The following is a 16,555-nucleotide window of genomic DNA, read 5'->3' as shown; positions in this document are numbered from 1 at the left end:
CACCCGACAAAGAACCTGCTGAGTACCGACGTACCTGTTTGCAGACTTTTCGTGTGGGCCCTCTGAACGTGTACCGTCCATTCGTAGACCCCTCGGATGCGAACCCTCAACATTGTGACGTCGGCTCGCACGTCGCCCCTTGGCGATGTGAATTTCCTGTAAGTGCACTTTGATGAGCATGGACGCTCTGATTTAAAAGGGACCCGTTCAAATACAACACCTGTAACTCTGTGAAGTCACAGAAAACGCGCCAGGCCACGAGCCTTCATGTGGATGGACCCACCCTGAGAATGGGGGTGGACCAACGCCGAGAATGGGAGACATCTTAGTGCTAATGCCACTGAGCATCAGCATCTGGACGTGGCCCATTCCGAGCAAAACTCGTGCCTGTGAGCCTCCCGAACCTGACCTCTCTGGGTCATCAGTAGTAAATGTGAATCTAATAAGCGTCGAAATTTTGAATCTTCAAATGCTCCCAACCTCATGTCCCTTTTCCCTGGCCCGTTTTGAGTATCTAACCCTGAGATCTTGTGTAAGCCCTGCAAAAGTTCAGTGCTGAGCCAGGAACCCTCAGTGCAAACTTTTAAAGTTGAACAGCTCCCATTTTAACGACCACCCCCCACCCCAAAAGCAATCGAGGCCCAATTGAACAAAAATAAATAAGTGACCCTGAATATGCCCCTCTTGGACCTGTGTGGCACAGATGATGTAAGAAACCGTATGTGTCCACTTCTGAGCACACAGGCCCTGAGTGCGGCCTAGGGGGCTATGATCGCTGAATCATAGACCCCGCTCGCGACAGAGAAGCCCTTAGCCATGGATCTTACAGAATACAAAAGTATTCTGATAAAGAAATGGTTTGGGTGAAGAAACCTGCTGGCATGGAATTTCAGTGTCCTCAGACCTCCTTAGCATAGCTCCCTCTGAACGTGGACTCTCAGGGCCTCAAGACTTTGAAGATCCATTCAAGAAGCCTGGAATGTCCTGACCATGGATGGCCCTATAATATCCTCCCTAATCAGTGCCCCTGTGGTCTATGTGGCACCTCTGTAATAGGTAAGCCCCGTTTATGCATCTTCCAGAGCCTCGAACTCCCAAGCGGTGACCCCTTCCTGCGACGGTACTGGTGAGGTGTTAAACTACGTGACATGGCTCCCCTTTATCTACCCAGTCGATCGCGTTTACCGCCTCGCCCTGTGGCACCCGACAAAGAACCTGCTGAGTACCGACGTACCTGTTTGCAGACTTCTTCGTGTGGGCCCTCTAAACGTGTACCGTCCATTCGTTGACTCCTTGGATGCGAACCCCCAACATTGTGACGTCGGCTCGCACGTCGCCCCTTGGCGATGTGAATTTCCTGTAAGTGCACTTTGATGAGCATGGACGCTCTGATTTCAAAGGGACCCGTTCAAATACAACACCTGTAACTCTGTGAAGTCCCAGAAAACGCGCCAGGCCACGAGCCTTCATGTGGATGGACCCACCCTGAGAATGGGGGTGGACCCACGCCGAGAATGGGAGACATCTTAGTGCTAATGCCACTGAGCATCAGCATCTGGACGTGGCCCATTCCGAGCAAAACTCGTGCCTGTGAGCCTCCCGAACCTGACCTCTCTGGGTCATCACTAGTAAATGTGAATCTAATAAGCGTCGAAATTTTGAATCTTCAAATGCTCCCAACCTCATGTCCCTTTTCCCTGGCCCGTTTTGAGTATCTAACCCCTGAGATCTTGTGTAAGCCCTGCAAAAGTTCAGTGCTGAGCCAGGAACCCTCAGTGCAAACTTTTAAAGTTGAACAGCTCCCATTTAAACGACCACCCCCCCCCAAAAGCAGTCGAGGCCCAATTGAACAAAAATAAATAAGTGACCCTGAATATGCCCCTCTTGGACCTGTGTGGCACAGATGATGTAAGAAACCGTATGTGTCCACTTCTGAGCACACAGGCCCTGAGTGCGGCCTAGGGGGCTATGATCGCTGAATCATAGACCCCGCTCGCGACAGAGAAGCCCTTAGCCATGGATCTTACAGAATACAAAAGTATTCTGACAAAGAAATGGTTTGGGTGAAGAAACCTGCTGGCATGGAATTTCAGTGTCCTCAGACCTCCTTAGCATAGCTCCCTCTGAACGTGGACTCTCAGGGCCTCAAGACTTTGAAGATCCATTCAAGAAGCCTGGAATGTCTTGACCATGGATGGCCCTATAATATCCTCCCTAATCAGTGCCCCTGTGGCCTATGTGCCACTTCTGTAATAGGTAAGCCCCGTTTATGCATCTTCCAGAGCCTCGAACTCCCAAGCTGTGACCCCTTCCTGCGACGGTACTGGTGAGGTGTTAAACTACGTGACATGGCTCCCCTTTATCTACCCAGTCGATCGCGTTTACCGCCTCGCCCTGTGGCACCCGACAAAGAACCTGCTGAGTACCGACGTACCTGTTTGCAGACTTCTTCGTGTGGGCCCTCTGAACGTGTACCGTCCATTCGTAGACTCCTTGGATGCGAACCCTCAACATTGTGACGTCGGCTCGCACGTCGCCCCTTGGCGATGTGAATTTCCTGTAAGTGCACTTTGATGAGCATGGACGCTCTGATTTCAAAGGGACCCGTTCAAATACAACACCTGTAACTCTGTGAAGTCTCAGAAAACGCGCCAGGCCACGAGCCTTCATGTGGATGGACCCACCCTGAGAATGGGGGTGGACCCACGCCGAGAATGGGAGACATCTTAGTGCTAATGCCACTGAGCATCAGCATCTGGACGTGGCCCATTCCGAGCAAAACTCGTGCCTGTGAGCCTCCCGAACCTGACCTCTCTGGGTCATCACTAGTAAATGTGAATCTAATAAGCGTCGAAATTTTGAATCTTCAAATGCTCCCAACCTCATGTCCCTTTTCCCTGGCCCGTTTTGAGTATCTAACCCTGAGATCTTGTGTAAGCCCTGCAAAAGTTCAGTGCTGAGCCAGGAACCCTCAGTGCAAACTTTCAAAGTTGAACAGCTCCCATTTAAACGACCACCCCCCCCCCAAAAGCAGTCGAGGCCCAATTGAACAAAAATAAATAAGTGACCCTGAATATGCCCCTCTTGGACCTGTGTGGCACAGATGATGTAAGAAACCGTATGTGTCCACTTCAGAGCACACAGGCCCTGAGTGCGGCCTAGGGGGCTATGATCGCTGAATCATAGACCCCGCTCGCGACAGAGAAGCCCTTAGCCATGGATCTTACAGAATACAAAAGTATTCTGACAAAGAAATGGTTTGGGTGAAGAAACCTGCTGGCATGGAATTTCAGTGTCCTCAGACCTCCTTAGCATAGCTCCCTCTGAACGTGGACTCTCAGGGCCTCAAGACTTTGAAGATCCATTCAAGAAGCCTGGAATGTCCTGACCATGGATGGCCCTATAATATCCTCCCTAATCAGTGCCCCTGTGGCCTATGTGCCACCTCTGTAATAGGTAAGCCCCGTTTATGCATCTTTCAGAGCCTCGAACTCCCAAGCTGTGACCCCTTCCTGCGACGGTACTGTGGAGGTGTTAAACTACGTGACATGGCTCCCCTTTATCTACCCAGTCGATCGCGTTTACCGCCTCGCCCTGTGGCACCCGACAAAGAACCTGCTGAGTACCGACGTACCTGTTTGCAGACTTCTTCGTGTGGGCCCTCTGAACGTGTACCGTCCATTCGTAGACTCCTTGGATGCGAACCCTCAACATTGTGACGTCGGCTCGCACGTCGCCCCTTGGCGATGTGAATTTCCTGTAAGTGCACTTTGATGAGCATGGACGCTCTGATTTCAAAGGGACCCGTTCAAATACAACACCTGTAACTCTGTGAAGTCTCAGAAAACGCGCCAGGCCACGAGCCTTCATGTGGATGGACCCAACCTGAGAATGGGGGTGGACCCACGCCGAGAATGGGAGACATCTTAGTGCTAATGCCACTGAGCATCAGCATCTGGATGTGGCCCATTCCGAGCAAAACTCGTGCCTGTGAGCCTCCCGAACCTGACCTCTCTGGGTCATCAGTAGTAAATGTGAATCTAATAAGCGTCGAAATTTTGAATCTTCAAATGCTCCCAACCTCATGTCCCTTTTCCCTGGCCCGTTTTGAGTATCTAACCCTGAGATCTTGTGTAAGCCCTGCAAAAGTTCAGTGCTGAGCCAGGAACCCTCAGTGCAAACTTTTAAAGTTGAACAGCTCCCATTTTAACGACCACCCCCCACCCCAAAAGCAATCGAGGCCCAATTGAACAAAAATAAATAAGTGACCCTGAATATGCCCCTCTTGGACCTGTGTGGCACAGATGATGTAAGAAACCGTATGTGTCCACTTCTGAGCACACAGGCCCTGAGTGCGGCCTAGGGGGCTATGATCGCTGAATCATAGACCCCGCTCGCGACAGAGAAGCCCTTAGCCATGGATCTTACAGAATACAAAAGTATTCTGACAAAGAAATGGTTTGGGTGAAGAAACCTGCTGGCATGGAATTTCAGTGTCCTCAGACCTCCTTAGCATAGCTCCCTCTGAACGTGGACTCTCAGGGCCTCAAGACTTTGAAGATCCATTCAAGAAGCCTGGAATGTCCTGACCATGGATGGCCCTATAATATCCTCCCTAATCAGTGCCCCTGTGGCCTATGTGCCACTTCTGTAATAGGTAAGCCCCGTTTATGCATCTTCCAGAGCCTCGAACTCCCAAGCTGTGACCCCTTCCTGCGACGGTACTGGTGAGGTGTTAAACTACGTGACATGGCTCCCCTTTATCTACCCAGTCGATCGCGTTTACCGCCTCGCCCTGTGGCACCCGACAAAGAACCTGCTGAGTACCGACGTACCTGTTTGCAGACTTCTTCGTGTGGGCCCTCTGAACGTGTACCGTCCATTCGTAGACTCCTTGGATGCGAACCCTCAACATTGTGACGTCGGCTCGCACGTCGCCCCTTGGCGATGTGAATTTCCTGTAAGTGCACTTTGATGAGCATGGACGCTCTGATTTCAAAGGGACCCGTTCAAATACAACACCTGTAACTCTGTGAAGTCTCAGAAAACGCGCCAGGCCACGAGCCTTCATGTGGATGGACCCACCCTGAGAATGGGGGTGGACCCACGCCGAGAATGGGAGACATCTTAGTGCTAATGCCACTGAGCATCAGCATCTGGACGTGGCCCATTCCGAGCAAAACTCGTGCCTGTGAGCCTCCCGAACCTGACCTCTCTGGGTCATCACTAGTAAATGTGAATCTAATAAGCGTCGAAATTTTGAATCTTCAAATGCTCCCAACCTCATGTCCCTTTTCCCTGGCCCGTTTTGAGTATCTAACCCTGAGATCTTGTGTAAGCCCTGCAAAAGTTCAGTGCTGAGCCAGGAACCCTCAGTGCAAACTTTTAAAGTTGAACAGCTCCCATTTAAACGACCACCCCCCCCCCAAAAGCAGTCGAGGCCCAATTGAACAAAAATAAATAAGTGACCCTGAATATGCCCCTCTTGGACCTGTGTGGCACAGATGATGTAAGAAACCGTATGTGTCCACTTCAGAGCACACAGGCCCTGAGTGCGGCCTAGGGGGCTATGATCGCTGAATCATAGACCCCGCTCGCGACAGAGAAGCCCTTAGCCATGGATCTTACAGAATACAAAAGTATTCTGACAAAGAAATGGTTTGGGTGAAGAAACCTGCTGGCATGGAATTTCAGTGTCCTCAGACCTCCTTAGCATAGCTCCCTCTGAACGTGGACTCTCAGGGCCTCAAGACTTTGAAGATCCATTCAAGAAGCCTGGAATGTCCTGACCATGGATGGCCCTATAATATCCTCCCTAATCAGTGCCCCTGTGGCCTATGTGCCACCTCTGTAATAGGTAAGCCCCGTTTATGCATCTTTCAGAGCCTCGAACTCCCAAGCTGTGACCCCTTCCTGCCACGGTACTGTGGAGGTGTTAAACTACGTGACATGGCTCCCCTTTATCTACCCAGTCGATCGCGTTTACCGCCTCGCCCTGTGGCACCCGACAAAGAACCTGCTGAGTACCGACGTACCTGTTTGCAGACTTCTTCGTGTGGGCCCTCTAAACGTGTACCGTCCATTCGTAGACTCCTTGGATGCGAACCCTCAACATTGTGACGTCGGCTCGCACGTCGCCCCTTGGCGATGTGAATTTCCTGTAAGTGCACTTTGATGAGCATGGACGCTCTGATTTCAAAGGGACCCGTTCAAATACAACACCTGTAACTCTGTGAAGTCTCAGAAAACGCGCCAGGCCACGAGCCTTCATGTGGATGGACCCACCCTGAGAATGGGGGTGGACCAACGCCGAGAATGGGAGACATCTTAGTGCTAATGCCACTGAGCATCAGCATCTGGACGTGGCCCATTCCGAGCAAAACTCGTGCCTGTGAGCCTCCCGAACCTGACCTCTCTGGGTCATCACTAGTAAATGTGAATCTAATAAGCGTCGAAATTTTGAATCTTCAAATGCTCCCAACCTCATGTCCCTTTTCCCTGGCCCGTTTTGAGTATCTAACCCTGAGATCTTTTGTAAGCCCTGCAAAAGTTCAGTGCTGAGCCAGGAACCCTCAGTGCAAACTTTTAAAGTTGAACAGCTCCCATTTAAACGACCCCCCCCCCCAAAAAAGCAGTCGAGGCCCAATTGAACAAAAATAAATAAGTCACCCTGAATATGCCCCTCTTGGACCTGTGTGGCACAGATGATGTAAGAAACCGTATGTGTCCACTTCTGAGCACACAGGCCCTGAGTGCGGCCTAGGGGGCTATGATCGCTGAATCATAGACCCCGCTCGCGACAGAGAAGCCCTTAGCCATGGATCTTACAGAATACAAAAGTATTCTGACAAAGAAATGGTTTGGGTGAAGAAACCTGCTGGCATGGAATTTCAGTGTCCTCAGACCTCCTTAGCATAGCTCCCTCTGAACGTGGACTCTCAGGGCCTCAAGACTTTGAAGATCCATTCAAGAAGCCTGGAATGTCCTGACCATGGATGGCCCTATAATATCCTCCCTAATCAGTGCCCCTGTGGCCTATGTGCCACCTCTGTAATAGGTAAGCCCCGTTTATGCATCTTCCACAGCCTCGAACTCCCAAGCTGTGACCCCTTCCTGCGACGGTACTGGTGAGGTGTTAAACTACGTGACATGGCTCCCCTTTATCTACCCAGTCGATCGCGTTTACCGCCTCGCCCTGTGGCACCCGACAAAGAACCTGCTGAGTACCGACGTACCTGTTTGCAGACTTCTTCGTGTGGGCCCTCTAAACGTGTACCGTCCATTCGTAGACTCCTTGGATGCGAACCCTCAACATTGTGACGTCGGCTCGCACGTCGCCCCTTGGCGATGTGAATTTCCTCTAAGTGCACTTTGATGAGCATGGACGCTCTGATTTCAAAGGGACCCGTTCAAATACAACACCTGTAACTCTGTGAAGTCCCAGAAAACGCGCCAGGCCACGAGCCTTCATGTGGATGGACCCACCCTGAGAATGGGGGTGGACCCACGCCGAGAATGGGAGACATCTTAGTGCTAATGCCACTGAGCATCAGCATCTGGATGTGGCCCATTCCGAGCAAAACTCGTGCCTGTGAGCCTCCCGAACCTGACCTCTCTGGGTCATCACTAGTAAATGTGAATCTAATAAGCGTCGAAATTTTGAATCTTCAAATGCTCCCAACCTCATGTCCCTTTTCCCTGGCCCGTTTTGAGTATCTAACCCTGAGATCTTGTGTAAGCCCTACAAAACTTCAGTGCTGAGCCAGGAACCCTCAGTGCAAACTTTTAAAGTTGAACAGCTCCCATTTAAACGACCACCCCCCCCCCCCAAAAGCAGTCGAGGCCCAATTGAACAAAAATAAATAAGTGACCCTGAATATGCCCCTCTTGGACCTGTGTGGCACAGATGATGTAAGAAACCGTATGTGTCCACTTCTGAGCACACAGTCCCTGAGTGCGGCCTAGGGGGCTTTGATCGCTGAATCATAGACCCCGCTCGCGACAGAGAAGCCCTTAGCCATGGATCTTACAGAATACAAAAGTATTCTGACAAAGAAATGGTTTGGGTGAAGAAACCTGCTGGCATGGAATTTCAGTGTCGTCAGACCTCCTTGGCATAGCTCCCTCTGAACGTGGACTCTCAGGGCCTCAAGACTTTGAAGATCCATTCAAGAAGCCTGGAATGTCCTGACCATGGATGGCCCTATAATATCCTCCCTAATCAGTGCCCCTGTGGCCTATGTGCCACTTCTGTAATAGGTAAGCCCCGTTTATGCATCTTTCAGAGCCTCGAACTCCCAAGCTGTGACCCCTTCCTGCGACGGTACTGGTGAGGTGTTAAACTACGTGACATGGCTCCCCTTTATCTACCCAGTCGATCGCGTTTACCGCCTCGCCCTGTGGCACCCGACAAAGAACCTGCTGAGTACCGACGTACCTGTTTGCAGACTTCTTCGTGTGGGCCCTCTGAACGTGTACCGTCCATTCGTAGACTCCTTGGATGCGAACCCTCAACATTGTGACGTCGGCTCGCACGTCTCCCCTTGGTGATGTGAATTTCCTGTAAGTGCACTTTGATGAGCATGGACGCTCTGATTTCAAAGGGACCCGTTCAAATACAACACCTGTAACTCTGTGAAGTCCCAGAAAACGCGCCAGGCCACGAGCCTTCATGTGGATGGACCCACCCTGAGAATGGGGGTGGACCAACGCCGAGAATGGGAGACATCTTAGTGCTAATGCCACTGAGCATCAGCATCTGGATGTGGCCCATTCCGAGCAAAACTCGTGCCTGTGAGCCTCCCGAACCTGACCTCTCTGGGTCATCACTAGTAAATGTGAATCTAATAAGCGTCGAAATTTTGAATCTTCAAATGCTCCCAACCTCATGTCCCTTTTCCCTGGCCCGTTTTGAGTATCTAACCCCTGAGATCTTGTGTAAGCCCTGCAAAAGTTCAGTGCTGAGCCAGGAACCCTCAGTGCAAACTTTTAAAGTTGAACAGCTTCCATTTAAACGACCACCCCCCCCCCCAAAAGCAGTCAAGGCCCAATTGAACAAAAATAAATAAGTGACCCTGAATATGCCCCTCTTGGACCTGTGTGGCACAGATGATGTAAGAAACCGTATGTGTCCACTTCTGAGCACACAGGCCCTGAGTGCGGCCTAGGGGGCTATGATCGCTGAATCATAGACCCCGCTCGCGACAGAGAAGCCCTTAGCCATGGATCTTACAGAATACAAAAGTATTCTGACAAAGAAATGGTTTGGGTGAAGAAACCTGCTGGCATGGAATTTCAGTGTCCTCAGACCTCCTTGGCATAGCTCCCTCTGAACGTGGACTCTCAGGGCCTCAAGACTTTGAAGATCCATTCAAGAAGCCTGGAATGTCCTGACCATGGATGGCCCTATAATATCCTCCCTAATCAGTGCCCCTGTGGCCTATGTGCCACTTCTGTAATAGGTAAGCCCCGTTTATGCATCTTCCAGAGCCTCGAACTCCCAAGCTGTGACCCCTTCCTGCGACGGTACTGGTGAGGTGTTAAACTACGTGACATGGCTCCCCTTTACCCAGTCGATCGCGTTTACCGCCTCGCCCTGTGGCACCCGACAAAGAACCTGCTGAGTACCGACGTACCTGTTTGCAGACTTCTTCGTGTGGGCCCTCTGAACGTGTACCGTCCATTCGTAGACTCCTTGGATGCGAACCCTCAACATTGTGACGTCGGCTCGCACGTCGCCCCTTGGCGATGTGAATTTCCTGTAAGTGCACTTTGATGAGCATGGACGCTCTGATTTCAAAGGGACCCGTTCAAATACAACACCTGTAACTCTGTGAAGTCACAGAAAACGCGCCAGGCCACGAGCCTTCATGTGGATGGACCCACCCTGAGAATGGGGGTGGACCTACGCCGAGAATGGGAGACATCTTAGTGCTAATGCCACTGAGCATCAGCATCTGGATGTGGCCCATTCCGAGCAAAACTCGTGCCTGTGAGCCTTCCGAACCTGACCTCTCTGGGTCATCACTAGTAAATGTGAATCTAATAAGCGTCGAAATTTTGAATCTTCAAATGCTCCCAACCTCATGTCCCTTTTCCCTGGCCCGTTTTGGGTATCTAACCCCTGAGATCTTGTGTAAGCCCTGCAAAAGTTCAGTGCTGAGCCAGGAACACTCAGTGCAAACTTTTAAAGTTGAACAGCTCCCATTTAAACGACCACCCCCCCGCCAAAAGCAGTCGAGGCCCAATTGAACAAAAATAAATAAGTGACCCTGAATATGCCCCTCTTGGACCTGTGTGGCACAGATGATGTAAGAAACCGTATGTGTCCACTTCTGAGCACACAGGCCCTGAGTGCGGCCTAGGGGGCTATGATCGCTGAATCATAGACCCCGCTCGCGACAGAGAAGCCCTTAGCCATGGATCTTACAGAATACAAAAGTATTCTGACAAAGAAATGGTTTGGGTGAAGAAACCTGCTGGCATGGAATTTCAGTGTCCTCAGACCTCCTTAGCATAGCTCCCTCTGAACGTGGACTCTCAGGGCCTCAAGACTTTGAAGATCCATTCAAGAAGCCTGGAATGTCCTGACCATGGATGGCCCTATAATATCCTCCCTAATCAGTGCCCCTGTGGCCTATGTGCCACCTCTGTAATAGGTAAGCCCCGTTTATGCATCTTCCACAGCCTCGAACTCCCAAGCTGTGACCCCTTCCTGCGACGGTACTGGTGAGGTGTTAAACTACGTGACATGGCTCCCCTTTATCTACCCAGTCGATCGCGTTTACCGCCTCGCCCTGTGGCACCCGACAAAGAACCTGCTGAGTACCGACGTACCTGTTTGCAGACTTCTTCGTGTGGGCCCTCTAAACGTGTACCGTCCATTCGTAGACTCCTTGGATGCGAACCCTCAACATTGTGACGTCGGCTCGCACGTCGCCCCTTGGCGATGTGAATTTCCTCTAAGTGCACTTTGATGAGCATGGACGCTCTGATTTCAAAGGGACCCGTTCAAATACAACACCTGTAACTCTGTGAAGTCCCAGAAAACGCGCCAGGCCACGAGCCTTCATGTGGATGGACCCACCCTGAGAATGGGGGTGGACCCACGCCGAGAATGGGAGACATCTTAGTGCTAATGCCACTGAGCATCAGCATCTGGATGTGGCCCATTCCGAGCAAAACTCGTGCCTGTGAGCCTCCCGAACCTGACCTCTCTGGGTCATCACTAGTAAATGTGAATCTAATAAGCGTCGAAATTTTGAATCTTCAAATGCTCCCAACCTCATGTCCCTTTTCCCTGGCCCGTTTTGAGTATCTAACCCTGAGATCTTGTGTAAGCCCTACAAAACTTCAGTGCTGAGCCAGGAACCCTCAGTGCAAACTTTTAAAGTTGAACAGCTCCCATTTAAACGACCACCCCCCCCCCCCAAAAGCAGTCGAGGCCCAATTGAACAAAAATAAATAAGTGACCCTGAATATGCCCCTCTTGGACCTGTGTGGCACAGATGATGTAAGAAACCGTATGTGTCCACTTCTGAGCACACAGTCCCTGAGTGCGGCCTAGGGGGCTTTGATCGCTGAATCATAGACCCCGCTCGCGACAGAGAAGCCCTTAGCCATGGATCTTACAGAATACAAAAGTATTCTGACAAAGAAATGGTTTGGGTGAAGAAACCTGCTGGCATGGAATTTCAGTGTCGTCAGACCTCCTTGGCATAGCTCCCTCTGAACGTGGACTCTCAGGGCCTCAAGACTTTGAAGATCCATTCAAGAAGCCTGGAATGTCCTGACCATGGATGGCCCTATAATATCCTCCCTAATCAGTGCCCCTGTGGCCTATGTGCCACTTCTGTAATAGGTAAGCCCCGTTTATGCATCTTTCAGAGCCTCGAACTCCCAAGCTGTGACCCCTTCCTGCGACGGTACTGGTGAGGTGTTAAACTACGTGACATGGCTCCCCTTTATCTACCCAGTCGATCGCGTTTACCGCCTCGCCCTGTGGCACCCGACAAAGAACCTGCTGAGTACCGACGTACCTGTTTGCAGACTTCTTCGTGTGGGCCCTCTGAACGTGTACCGTCCATTCGTAGACTCCTTGGATGCGAACCCTCAACATTGTGACGTCGGCTCGCACGTCGCCCCTTGGCGATGTGAATTTCCTGTAAGTGCACTTTGATGAGCATGGACGCTCTGATTTCAAAGGGACCCATTCAAATACAACACCTGTAACTCTGTGAAGTCACAGATAACGCGCCAGGCCACGAGCCTTCATGTGGATGGACCCACCCTGAGAATGGGGGTGGACCTACGCCGAGAATGGGAGACATCTTAGTGCTAATGCCACTGAGCATCAGCATCTGGATGTGGCCCATTCCGAGCAAAACTCGTGCCTGTGAGCCTCCCGAACCTGACCTCTCTGGGTCATCACTAGTAAATGTGAATCTAATAAGCGTCGAAATTTTGAATCTTCAAATGCTCCCAACCTCATGTCCCTTTTCCCTGGCCCGTTTTGGGTATCTAACCCCTGAGATCTTGTGTAAGCCCTGCAAAAGTTCAGTGCTGAGCCAGGAACCCTCAGTGCAAACTTTTAAAGTTGAACAGCTCCCATTTAAACGACCACCCCCCCGCCAAAAGCAGTCGAGGCCCAATTGAACAAAAATAAATAAGTGACCCTGAATATGCCCCTCTTGGACCTGTGTGGCACAGATGATGTAAGAAACCGTATGTGTCCACTTCTGAGCACACAGGCCCTGAGTGCGGCCTAGGGGGCTATGATCGCTGAATCATAGACCCCGCTCGCGACAGAGAAGCCCTTAGCCATGGATCTTACAGAATACAAAAGTATTCTGACAAAGAAATGGTTTGGGTGAAGAAACCTGCTGGCATGGAATTTCAGTGTCCTCAGACCTCCTTAGCATAGCTCCCTCTGAACGTGGACTCTCAGGGCCTCAAGACTTTCAAGATCCATTCAAGAAGCCTGGAATGTCCTGACCATGGATGGCCCTATAATATCCTCCCTAATCAGTGCCCCTGTGGCCTATGTGCCACCTCTGTAATAGGTAAGCCCCGTTTATGCATCTTCCAGAGCCTCGAACTCCCAAGCTGTGACCCCTTCCTGCGACGGTACTGGTGAGGTGTTAAACTACGTGACATGGCTCCCCTTTATCTACCCAGTCGATCGCGTTTACCGCCTCGCCCTGTGGCACCCGACAAAGAACCTGCTGAGTACCGACGTACCTGTTTGCAGACTGCTTCGTGTGGGCCCTCTAAACGTGTACCGTCCATTCGTAGACTCCTTGGATGCGAACCCTCAACATTGTGACGTCGGCTCGCACGTCGCCCCTTGGCGATGTGAATTTCCTCTAAGTGCACTTTGATGAGCATGGACGCTCTGATTTCAAAGGGACCCGTTCAAATACAACACCTGTAACTCTGTGAAGTCCCAGAAAACGCGCCAGGCCACGAGCCTTCATGTGGATGGACCCACCCTGAGAATGGGGGTGGTCCCACGCCGAGAATGGGAGACATCTTAGTGCTAATGCCACTGAGCATCAGCATCTGGATGTGGCCCATTCCGAGCAAAACTCGTGCCTGTGAGCCTCCCGAACCTGACCTCTCTGGGTCATCACTAGTAAATGTGAATCTAATAAGCGTCGAAATTTTGAATCTTCAAATGCTCCCAACCTCATGTCCCTTTTCACTGGCCCGTTTTGAGTATCTAACCCTGAGATCTTGTGTAAGCCCTGCAAAAGTTCAGTGCTGAGCCAGGAACCCTCAGTGCAAACTTTTAAAGTTGAACAGCTCCCATTTAAACAACCACCGCCCCCCCAAAAGCAATCGAGGCTCAATTGAACAAAAATAAATAAGTGACCGTGAATATGCCCCTCTTGGACCTGTGTGGCACAGATGATGTAAGAAACCGTATGTGTCCACTTCTGAGCACACAGGCCCTGAGTGCGGCCTAGGGGGCTATGATCGCTGAATCATAGACCCCGCTCGCGACAGAGAAGCCCTTAGCCATGGATCTTACAGAATACAAAAGTATTCTGATAAAGAAATGGTTTGGGTGAAGAAACCTGCTGGCATGGAATTTCAGTGTCCTCAGACCTCCTTAGCATAGCTCCCTCTGAACGTGGACTCTCAGGGCCTCAAGACTTTCAAGATCCATTCAAGAAGCCTGGAATGTCCTGACCATGGATGGCCCTATAATATCCTCCCTAATCAGTGCCCCTGTGGTCTATGTGCCACCTCTGTAATAGGTAAGCCCCGTTTATGCATCTTCCAGAGCCTCGAACTCCCAAGCGGTGACCCCTTCCTGCGACGGTACTGGTGAGGTGTTAAACTACGTGACATGGCTCCCCTTTATCTACCCAGTCGATCGCGTTTACCGCCTCGCCCTGTGGCACCCGACAAAGAACCTGCTGAGTACCGACGTACCTGTTTGCAGACTTCTTCGTGTGGGCCCTCTAAACGTGTACCGTCCATTCGTTGACTCCTTGGATGCGAACCCCCAACATTGTGACGTCGGCTCGCACGTCGCCCCTTGGCGATGTGAATTTCCTGTAAGTGCACTTTGATGAGCATGGACGCTCTGATTTCAAAGGGACCCGTTCAAATACAACACCTGTAACTCTGTGAAGTCCCAGAAAACGCGCCAGGCCACGAGCCTTCATGTGGATGGACCCACCCTGAGAATGGGGGTGGACCCACGCCGAGAATGGGAGACATCTTAGTGCTAATGCCACTGAGCATCAGCATCTGGACGTGGCCCATTCCGAGCAAAACTCGTGCCTGTGAGCCTCCCGAACCTGACCTCTCTGGGTCATCACTAGTAAATGTGAATCTAATAAGCGTCGAAATTTTGAATCTTCAAATGCTCCCAACCTCATGTCCCTTTTCCCTGTCCCGTTTTGAGTATCTAACCCCTGAGATCTTGTGTAAGCCCTGCAAAAGTTCAGTGCTGAGCCAGGAACCCTCAGTGCAAACTTTTAAAGTTGAACAGCTCCCATTTAAACGACCACCCCCCCCCAAAAGCAGTCGAGGCCCAATTGAACAAAAATAAATAAGTGACCCTGAATATGCCCCTCTTGGACCTGTGTGGCACAGATGATGTAAGAAACCGTATGTGTCCACTTCTGAGCACACAGGCCCTGAGTGCGGCCTAGGGGGCTATGATCGCTGAATCATAGACCCCGCTCGCGACAGAGAAGCCCTTAGCCATGGATCTTACAGAATACAAAAGTATTCTGACAAAGAAATGGTTTGGGTGAAGAAACCTGCTGGCATGGAATTTCAGTGTCCTCAGACCTCCTTAGCATAGCTCCCTCTGAACGTGGACTCTCAGGGCCTCAAGACTTTGAAGATCCATTCAAGAAGCCTGGAATGTCCTGACCATGGATGGCCCTATAATATCCTCCCTAATCAGTGCCCCTGTGGCCTATGTGCCACTTCTGTAATAGGTAAGCCCCGTTTATGCATCTTCCAGAGCCTCGAACTCCCAAGCTGTGACCCCTTCCTGCGACGGTACTGGTGAGGTGTTAAACTACGTGACATGGCTCCCCTTTATCTACCCAGTCGATCGCGTTTACCGCCTCGCCCTGTGGCACCCGACAAAGAACCTGCTGAGTACCGACGTACCTGTTTGCAGACTTCTTCGTGTGGGCCCTCTGAACGTGTACCGTCCATTCGTAGACTCCTTGGATGCGAACCCTCAACATTGTGACGTCGGCTCGCACGTCGCCCCTTGGCGATGTGAATTTCCTGTAAGTGTACTTTGATGAGCATGGACGCTCTGATTTCAAAGGGACCCGTTCAAATACAACACCTGTAACTCTGTGAAGTCACAGAAAACGCGCCAGGCCACGAGCCTTCATGTGGATGGACCCACCCTGAGAATGGGGGTGGACCAACGCCGAGAATGGGAGACATCTTAGTGCTAATGCCACTGAGCATCAGCATCTGGATGTGGCCCATTCCGAGCAAAACTCGTGCCTGTGAGCCTCCCGAACCTGACCTCTCTGGGTCATCACTAGTAAATGTGAATCTAATAAGCGTCGAAATTTTGAATCTTCAAATGCTCCCAACCTCATGTCCCTTTTCCCTGGCCCGTTTTGGGTATCTAACCCCTGAGATCTTGTGTAAGCCCTGCAAAAGTTCAGTGCTGAGCCAGGAACCCTCAGTGCAAACTTTTAAAGTTGAACAGCTCCCATTTAAACGACCCCCCCCCCCCCAAAAGTAGTCGAGGCCCAATTGAACAAAAATAAATAAGTCACCCTGAATATGCCCCTCTTGGACCTGTGTGGCACAGATGATGTAAGAAACCGTATGTGTCCACTTCTGAGCACACAGGCCCTGAGTGCGGCCTAGGGGGCTATGATCGCTGAATCATAGACCCCGCTCGCGACAGAGAAGCCCTTAGCCATGGATCTTACAGAATACAAAAGTATTCTGACAAAGAAATGGTTTGGGTGAAGAAACCTGCTGGCATGGAATTTCAGTGTCCTCAGACCTCCTTAGCATAGCTCCCTCTGAACGTGGACTCTCAGGGCCTCAA

The sequence above is a fragment of the Furipterus horrens genome, unplaced genomic scaffold (assembly GCF_987537825.1).
Source record: "Furipterus horrens unplaced genomic scaffold, mFurHor1.1.pri manual_scaffold_15, whole genome shotgun sequence".
NCBI lineage: Eukaryota > Metazoa > Chordata > Mammalia > Chiroptera > Furipteridae > Furipterus > Furipterus horrens.
This window is presented reverse-complemented; position numbering follows the sequence as displayed.